Source organism: Antedon mediterranea, chromosome 10, assembly GCF_964355755.1.
Source record: "Antedon mediterranea chromosome 10, ecAntMedi1.1, whole genome shotgun sequence".
In the NCBI taxonomy this organism is placed as follows: Eukaryota; Metazoa; Echinodermata; class Crinoidea; order Comatulida; family Antedonidae; genus Antedon; species Antedon mediterranea.
The window spans coordinates 8,465,756-8,476,393 of NC_092679.1; positions in this window are offsets into that span (position 1 = coordinate 8,465,756).

The following is a 10,638-nucleotide window of genomic DNA, read 5'->3' on the forward strand; positions in this document are numbered from 1 at the left end:
CAGGAGGACAATGGGCAATGCCAAAGCATTTGCTTCTAGGAATGACACTACGGCACCACACTGGCAGCGCAGAAATCATTACATTAATGAATCGCTTTGGACATTGCGTCTCATATTCTAGACTGCTTGAACTTGAAACCGCTATGTGTAAGAGCATCGATGCCAGGGATAGTATTCTCCCATCAACCATTCACCCCGAAACAAACATTGTCACACACCTGTGCTGGGACAATTTTGATTTACAGGAAGAAACATCTTCTGGCGCTGGAACAACACATACAACCCATGGAATTATTATTCAAGAGGTTTCAAGTGTGTCCAGTGATTGTGCAATCTCATCTGACATTCCAAGAACAAAAGATCGGTCAGTTAATTACAAACCACAAGAAATTGAACCTTGCTATACTAAAGGTAAAGCAGAGCCCAAGTTAACAATATCAACGACAACGGTATCAAACCATCAAGCCCAGGAAACAGCTAACAAATCTGATATGTTGTGGGTATTCACCAGAGCCCTATTAAGAACTGATGCTCCACAAAACGTACCAACATGGACAGGTTGGGTGTCCCTGACGGGAAGCAACCCAGGAAATACCAACCAACAATCTACTGTTGATTACATTCGTCCTGTGTTTGCACCAGTCACCGATAATGCCACAGTACAACATATTATAAAGCTTTCACAAGATGCATCAAGGGAAGTAGGTCAACAATACACAATTGTTACATTTGATTTAGCTGTTGCTAAAAAGGCATTTACACTTGTATGGGAGAAACCTCAAGTTTTCAGCAACGTCATAGTCAGAATGGGTGGATTTCACTTGATATGTGCATACATGTGCGCACTCGGTAAGAGTATTAGGGGCAGTGGATTTGAGGAGATTCTCGTTGAGTCTGGAATTTGTGCAAGTGGCTCAATTGAAAGAGTAATGTCAGGAAAACAGTACAACCGGGCATTACGAGTGCATAAGCTGGTGTTAGAGGCATTGGAGCGCCTACTTCTAGAAGCATTTGAGTCATCACATGACGATTCCTTTGGCGATGATTTAAAAGAGATGCTCAATCGCCTTGCTGAAAATCCAAGTGACGAAAATGTTTCTGAAGCACTGGAGTCCGAAAGTTGCTTAGAACTGCTATCTCTTGTAACTCAGTTCAAGGAAAAGATTCGTCAAGGAGAACTTGGTAAAACTGCACAGTTCTGGCTTAACTATATGGATCGAGTTTGGCTTATCCTTCAATTTCAAAGAGCAACTAAGGAAAACAATTTTGATTTGCATTTAGCTAGCCTACAAAGAATGTGTAGTCTGTTTTTTAGCTACGACCACCAAAACTATGCTAGATATACAACGGTGTATTTCCTGTCTCTCCTAAACATATCAGAGACACATCCCGGAGCAGAGGAGCTCTTGCGACACAATGGTTTCAGCGTTAAACGATCACAAATTCCGATGTCGAGAAATGCTGTTGACATCACAATTGAACAAACTATCAACCGTCACGCAAAGTGCCATGGTGGAATCATAGGATTCAGCAGGAACTATTCGGCATATCATAGGTGGTGCACGACAAGACACAGTAGGGCTAGTTACCAGCAAGCCACAATGGAAATGGCAGACATGGATAACATGGAATCGACTTCACACAAGGGCTTGAAGTCCTCACACATCATCAACAGTGAACAAGATACTTGCAAGGTTCTAGCAGCATTTCATAACTTTGTAAATCCTTTTGTTGTTGAAAACAAGAACGTCCTCTACTGTCTGTCATCAGGTGCACCTGTATCAGATGAGATCGAACATGATCTCCTCCAGGCTGATAATATTGGAAAACAGGCTTACGACAAATTTGTTACGCAACGACTTGTTGAAGGCACAGTAAGTTTTCATCATCCAATCAAGAAGTGTAAACTAAAGACATTTGTACAACTTGCCAAATCCCGTAAGATCTCGGGACAGTCAAAGAAAACCAAAGAAGTAAAAGCTGAAAGAAATGTATTTGGTCAGCTTGTACTTTTAGCAATGAAGCATGACATTAGTATGGAAAGGGTGCTTAGTTTCTCATTGGGCCCTGTTCCATGGGCACTTGCAACGGCTGATGGTGTTCCAGTGAAGACAGACAAGGCAAAGCTCATGCATGCATTGGTAGGCGAATCAAACACAATAGAAAGGCCGGCTGGAGAAACCACATATATTGTTGACGGAATGGCTCTGCTGCAAGCACAGATGGCTTTGCCTGATACATTTGGAGACCTGGCAGAGAGTATATTTGGACAGCTGCCTAAGGTAAAACGTGTGGACTTTGTAACTGATACCTACCTCCCACTATCAATCAAAGGAATTGAAAGGGCTAGAAGAGGTTCTTCTAAATCCCATATAATTAAAGGAGTCAAGACTAAAGTGCCACGAGACTGGAAATCGTTTCTGTCAAGCGATGACAATAAGATGACACTAACCGAATTTCTACTAAGTGAATGGAAAAAGAATAAATATGCACCAAATCTTCATGGAAGAGAAGTTGTATTTGGCTATACGAATAAATGCATAAGTCTGAAGAGCAATGATGGCCGAGAAACTATGTCTGAGGAACTTACAGAGTTATCGTCAACACAGGAAGAGGCTGATACGAAGTTTATTCTCCACTGTCTGCAAATTGCCAGAAATTCATCATCCAATTCTACCATAATCATTCGATCTCCAGATACAGATGTCTTCATTCTTCTGCTTCATCACACCCAGGAACTGACTCAAACAATACTATTTGATACAGGTGTTGGCAATAAAAGACGTCTTGTAGATGTGCATAAAGTCATAAGTGATGTGGGAAATGATGTGTGTCATGCCCTTCCCGCATTACATGCATTCAGTGGTTGTGACACAACCAGTGCATTTGTTCGTAAGGGGAAACTACTACCTTTGAAGATCCTCAAACAGCACCAGGAATTTCTTGGTGCTTTTCTGACTCTTGGCCGATCATTGGAAATTGCAGATGAAACTCATGAAAGCTTGGAGCATTTTGTGTGCCGTCTTTACAACACTAAATCTACTGTAACTGACATTAACACTTTGCGACATGATAAATTTCTGGAAAGATTTAGTGTCAAGCCAGGTGCAATACTTTCGACCTATGATGGCATGGATATGAGCCTCCTTCCACCTTGCCGAGATGCTCTAAAAATGCATGTTAAAAGATCTAATTATCAAGCGTTTATTTGGTACCAAGCACACCAAGCCGTACCAAATATCCCTCAACCAGACGGGCATGGCTGGTGTATTCAAAATGAAAAGTTGGACTTGAAGTGGACGGAAGGTGATATGATGCCACATGAGCTGATTGACGTATTGGTAGAGGAACAGGAGGAGGAGGATGAGGAGGAGGATGATGATGAGCAAACTGAATTTAACAACTTGATGGACATTTTTTTTGACACGGAAGAAGACTAGATAATCTTGTTATTGAAACTTTTATTGTAAATAGTAAGAAATGGCATTTCCAGTTACTTTTCCATACAACATTCTACTAGAGCAACTATAAAACCACATATTCTGAAAAATTTGCAACAATTTCCAAATGTATACTACCAGTAGTTAGAGAGATATGACAAAACCAGGTCAAAAGTCATAAAGGTCATAAATGTCACTTCCGGTAAATTTTTGACAAAATGTTTCATTAGAGCAAATAGAAATATGCATATTGTAAACAATTTGAGATCATTTACAAGTGTCTATCATGTAAAGTCAATGTTATGTCTTTAAAATATAGAAAAAAAAACAATAGTGCACTTTTATTAGAATTGTTGGCAGCCATTTTGACAAAACGGTCAGAAATGGCATTCCCAGTCCCCTTTACATAAAACTCTCCATTAGAGCAAGTATAAAACAACATGTTCCAAACAATTTGCGACAAATTCCAAATGTGTACTACCAGTAGTTATAGAGATATGACAAAACCGGGTCAAAGGTCAGAGTGACAAAAATGTCATTTCCGGTCAAATTTTTACAAAACTTTTCATTAGAGCAAATAGAAATGTGCTAACTGTAAACAATTTGAGACCATTTATAAGTCTCTACCATGAGTGGTTGCCAAGATAGAGCCACCTGAGCCTATGGGCAGCCATTTTGAAAACGCGCCCTCACGGGAATACGCACCACTGCGCAATGTGCAGACAACCTGATTTTAGTTCGTATATGGGTAGGGTTAAAAAAAATAATAATAATTGTTAAAAGCAAAATTCCAGCTGATTTAGTGTCTTTAGGATGTAAAGTAATGAAAAAAATATGTTGCCATTTTTTTAAAAAAGCTTAAGGGTGTCAAATCCAAGATGGCCGCCAATACGTAAAATATCCAATAAATGTACCATATTGGACAAAGTAACACCCATTATGAATAATATTTTAAGTTCATATGGGTTCTCTGCTATATAAGAATTATTATAAACCTATATTCATTAGTATTCTGACATTTTGAATTTCAAAATGGCCGCCATTTTTTAAAAATGGATTAAATTTCTTATTAAAACATGTGCAAGTTATGACGTTGATTGAAGTCACATAAAATCAAATAAAACAACATTTTTTGTTTAAATGGGTTAAATTTCTTATTAAAACTTGTATAAGTTAAATAAAATTAGATTGAAATATACAAAATGATATGCTTATGACAACAACATGGTGATTAACACAAAATGTTGACCATCAGGAGGTCTATAGTACTGACTGTACACTTCTTCATATTAAAACATCTCATAAACTTCTTCAGTTAAATGACAACTAACTCTGCCAAAGTCCTTCAATGAAATATTTCTAATCTTGAATGCGATACAGTAAGTTGACCTTCCTTCGTTCTCTACTACTGTATCCATCAAACTTCCACAGACTGATCTGCGTTCCCAACAACCTTGTTCAGAAACAAATTGGCAAAATAACTGAAAGACCTCATTTCACCGGCAAATAATCTCTATAGGAGTCTTCTTTTACTTTGATAAGTTTGTCACCTGTATTCACCGTCATATATATTTTTTTGCCAATATTCGTCTTTTTCTTAGGATCCCATATAGACAGTTTGCCTTCTACAAGACTTTTACCAATGCCTCAAACATTTTCTGTCCAATTTCATCATGCCATGGCCAACAAACACCTTTGTGCGAATTGCAGCATTCTTCATTAATCGGGATATCATCTCTCTTTAAATGTTAACTAGATTTGCCAGCTCTGATGAAATCATTAATTTGTGTTATTCCAATTATACCATGCTCAATGACCCTGATCAATTGATGTAAATCCAGCAAGTCCCACACATACATGTCCTCTCATATACATACTTAACTTAGAATCTCTTTCTCCGTCTGCATTTGTAGAAGCAAGTTGTAGAGAGAAAGCAGAATTAGTGTGGTTTTGTCCTTTACAGATGTTTTCCATTTAAGATATTTGTGTCCCGATTTGTGTCACTGGTTGTATAGGTAATACAAGTTCAGTTTCAACAAAAGCACCTGCCTCAACACTATTCTCACAATGCTACATGTCCAAAAGCCATATAGTTCACCGGGTCGACATACTAATTGCTTTTTGATGTCATCTCTGTCCACCTCCACTCATCTTGGGCAAGAGTCATCACCAGGCGTTCTTGTCTTTCCCTAGTACATGAGTTTTTATACCACAACCATGTGCACTCATCAACCCAGTGTATAATGCTGGTCTGTCTGTAAGGGGTACATATCTAATGAAATTGGTTGAGATTGTAGAAGATGAGAAGTAGGAGTTCATTCATTTACAAGGTTATTTATAGGCAGAGGTGTATCTGTATTTCCTTCAAGCTTCTGCCAAAAGTTGACAGGTTGAAAACTTACCAACCATACTGGTGACTATGGCCCTGAAGGTTCAGACATTGAATTACATAGCAATAACGCATTTATTATTTAACATATTTATACAAGATTTCACAATAAATTATAAATGCACTTGTTTTATATTGTGCTCCTGTCTCCTGTCAAGTTTCAGTTTCATGAAAAGAAATGAGATCTGTAATTTAGAATCTATATGTAAATTATGGTATATTCTGACATAGGCGAGCACAATGGAAAAACTTTGGAACAAATTTCTGCCTTGGATACCTACCTGAACTATCTCAGGTGTACTGCGAAATGTAAAACAGTTTTCACTATTACGATATTGTTCCATATGTCTATCTTAGGAATATATTATAAAGAGTTTTAAAACAAAATTTCTGATTCATCGGTAGATTTTCAACTCAATTTCAATTGTACGCGGTCAAAGTAATTTCCGGGTTCACGATGAGTTCACAGGTTCACCTTGCAACTACCTGGTTTCGTTAAGTTGGTCGTTAGTGGTTATAGCTATTTTAGTTTTTTTGTTTTCGGATCGGACCGCGCGTGTGAAGGTACAGTAGTTAAAAAATAAAATCCCGATAGCCGAGTTTTATTGAGTAAGCTGGCAGGAATAACTGTAGGCTATCTGTGTCCCATTAGGGCCCATATTGCAAGCAGTCTAAAAACATCTTCCTTCTTGGGCCGAAACGGCCTACACTGTCGCGGAAGTTAGTTTCAAAAGATGTTTAAATGAAATAATGTATTATGATGGTATTTATTTGTATAAACGCCTCCCCAATAAAACATCACTTTGAATAATAATCGCCTACACCCCCCCCCCCCAACCTACCCAACTATCTAATAAACGCCCATCTACATTAATTATACACACAATATTGTATATACTATTTATAATAGAATTCATTACACTGTTAACTATAATTTACCAAGCATTTGTTATAATTTTTTGCCACTTTTCATATCTATTAGAGGATTTTATTTGATTATAAATGTTACGATATTATTAAAACTAAAAAATCCTTCGAATAAGCATCTCCCTCAAATGAACTCTGCCTCCCCACCTCCGCCCTATTAAACAATAAACACTATACTTTAAAATGTTATTAATCATCTAAGACACTGTGAAACAGAGTAGGTTTAGTTTTTCGAATTTCAAGCATTTTCAATAATGGTAACCGACAGAAAACGTACAAGGAGAACGTCCTTCTAAAACCTTTTTACCCGAGTCATTATCCTTCCGAGAACCTTCGTTTACACTTCCTAGAGGGGAGCGAGCGAACTAGAGGTCTAACCCTCTAGTTAGACGTAATTGATGTTGAATATTTGGTATAAATTGTTAATTTGTTCCATACTTTTGCAACTCCAACTTTGAACGATTATTTAATTTAATAGTCATAGTGGGGTATTATATATCTGTTATACAGGACATTGACAACTTTAGCCTTATATTTACAATTTACAATCCTGTGAGAAGTGACAACAATTTTAGAACATTGTGTACAAACAACAATTTATGCACACATTTAAAAAAAATTATTTAAAGAATTTAATTTTTAGTGGCGGCCATTTTGAAATCCAAGATGGCCGACAGATTATCGCTTTAAATAGTTAGGATTGTATAATGGGTACAGTAATACCATCAAAACGGACTTGTTCCACATTCATAATTTGTATTATTGGTGATATTCTGATTTTTAATGGGTGTCACGAAACCTAAGACCACGAAAGCTAAGACCCCCTAAGACCTAAGATCACGAAAGCTAAGACCCAAGACCTAAGGTTAAAAATATTTATCTTTCGCACCTGCCTTGTATTTTAACTCCCAACATTTATTCTGAATACCACACCTTAGAATTGGCACTTTTATGAAAAAGAATCACATAAAAAGTAACAAATACAATTTTAAATTGATGATTTTACAGACGTTTTTCTCGCACACAAACTGTTTGCGAATTTCGCATGACTAGCCTACAGTACAGTAGGCCTACCCCGGTTCAATGTTTTTGTTTCTATGGAACGTCAAAAGAGCAAAAATTATATAAAGGGCTGAAAACTCTGTGGAGTCCATTTACAGTGTGGATGGAACAAATGTAAAATTAAAATTGTAATGATAATAGTATAATCATGCAAGTACGAAGAAATAAATACTGGCAAATAAATTTTAATTTAAAAATCATGATAATAAGTTTTTTTGTTTCGTTTTCTTTCTGTTTTTATACTTGTACTATTATTGTTGCTCTTTTGGCGCTTCATAGAAACAAAAACATTGAGCATGGGGGAGCTCGAGGAGTTACAGGTAGAGATATTATAGTTCACTATAATATCTCTATGAGGAGTATACAAAGAAACATGTCTGTAAAATCATCAATTGAAAGGATTTATTTATTTGTTTTTATGTGTTTCTCCTACTGAAAGTACTTATAAATCCTAATTTTAAAGTGTGGTATTCAGGATAAAGTTAGTCAACAAATTTGGAGTCAAAATACAAGAAAGGCAGGTGCGTAAGAAAAACATCCTCTGAACCAACACAATGGAGTAAATATATACTAACAAACAACCCGTCAAGTTTGTTTGTTGTAAAGAAAAAAATATACATTTACTCAACGGGCGAAAATAATGTGAGTTTATCTATGTTTTGCGGTAGCATTTAATTATATTTATAGTAATAAATGAAACCTACTGTGTTTAAAATTATGTATGGTAAACAAGTATTGTTTTTAAGCTGTAGTATATCTTAGAATTTGTAATCTTAGGTCTTGGGTCTTAGCTTTCGTGATCTTAGGTCTTAGGGGGTCTTAGCTTTCGTGGTCTTAGGTTTCGTGACACCCCCTCCTATCCCCTATCCTAATTATTAAACAAAAGCAAAGTGAACAATTGGTGTCAGTGCACCATTGTTCTTCATACCCCACGGACGTCTCAACTAACCTAGGCCCTTTAGTTAGGCTAGCCTAGGACCGTAACCAGAAAAAGCCTACACAGTACCCAGGCCTACTACTAGGCCTAAAGTTAATAGGGCTACTACTACTAGTCGTCTAGCTAGCTAGTAAGTACGCTAGGCCTTATTATTATTATTATATTATTAATATTTTAATACTACTTATTAGAATAGTAAATTATTACAAACCTGTTTGCAAAACCAAGCTGGGCCTTGACGGAATTATATTCCACAAACTGGTCTTCGCTGAAGTGTTCAGAGCATACACAAGAATACGGGCTGGCTTTTCAGTTTTTTCTCTTGGTTGCTACAACCTTTTCACACTTTTTTAAAAAAGGATTTGTCTTTAGGAAAGAAATGCAAACTGACTCCATCTTTAGAAATGTTACTACACCCAAAGAAAACACACCGTTTCGGCATTTTTATGAGATAGATGCAAGATTGTCAACATGAACACATGGTACGGGCCAAGAAATAGTTTGTACACAGGAGGCGCGAAAAAGTTTCTTCATCTTATGACGTCACTATCAGAAGTTACTGGAAAATGTCGAAAAAACCTGAATAGTCGTGAACTGAGAGCAATTGCGCGAAATAGCAGAAAACACTTTAATTATGTCCTGAAAACGTTTAATTTATTGTTTGTTTAATGTCCATCAGGGGAAACAACTATAATACTACTATTTTGCAAAAACTTCCATGATCTTTAAGCTATTTTCGTTTCCAAATACGATATTTAGCTATTTTGTGCACTTTGATGTTTTTCTATGAAAAGTTTTATCGTTATGCTCAAAATGGTCTAAAACGTTTCCAAATACGATATTAAGCTATTTTGTGCACTTTGATGTTTTTGTGTGAAAAGTTTTATTGAAATGCTCAAAATGGTCTAAAACGTTTCCAAATACGATATTAAGCTATTAAGCTATTTTGTGCACTTTGATGTTTTTGTGTGAAAAGTTTTATCAGAATGCTCAAAATGGTCTAAAACGGTTTCAAATGTGATTTTAAGCACTTTGATGTTTTTGTGTAACCAAGTTTCATCGAAATGCACAAATGATCTAAAACGTCTCCAAATGCGATTTGAAGATATTTTGTAGAATTTTATATTTTGTGTGAAAAAGTTTTATCGAAATGCTCAAAATGGTCTAAAACGCTCTAATGTGATTTGAAGCTATTTAGTACATTTTGATGTTTTGTGTGAAAAGTTTCATCGAAATGCACAAATTGGTCTAAAACGACCCCAATGCGATTTGAAGCTATTTAGTACATTTTGATGTTTTGTGTGAAAAGTTTTATCGAAATGCTCAAAACGGTCTAAAACGTTTTCAAATGCGATTTGAAGCTATTTAGTAAATTTTGATGTTTTGTGTGAAAAGTTTTATCGAAATGCTGTAAATGGTCTAAAACGTTTTCAAATGCGATTTGAAGCTATTTTGTACAATTTGATGTTTTCTGTGAAAAAGTTTCGTCGAAATGCTCAAAATGGTCTAAAACGTTTCCAAATGCGATTTGAAGCTATTTTTTATAATTTGATGTTTTGTGTGAAAAAGTTTTGTCAAAATGCTCAAAATGGTCTAAAACGTTTCCAAATACGATATTAAGCTATTTTGTGCACTTTAATGTTTTTGTGTAAAAAGTTTTATCGAAATGCTCAAAATGTCTAAAACGTCTACAAATGCGATTTGAAGCTATTTTGTACAATTTGATGTTTTGTGTGAAAAAGTTTTAACAAAATGCTCAAAATGGTCTAAAACGTTTCCAAATGCGATTTGAAGCTATTTTGTACAATTTGATGTTTTGTGTGAAAAAGTTTTGTCGAAATGCTAAAAATAGTCTAAAACGTTTCCAAATACGATATTAAGCT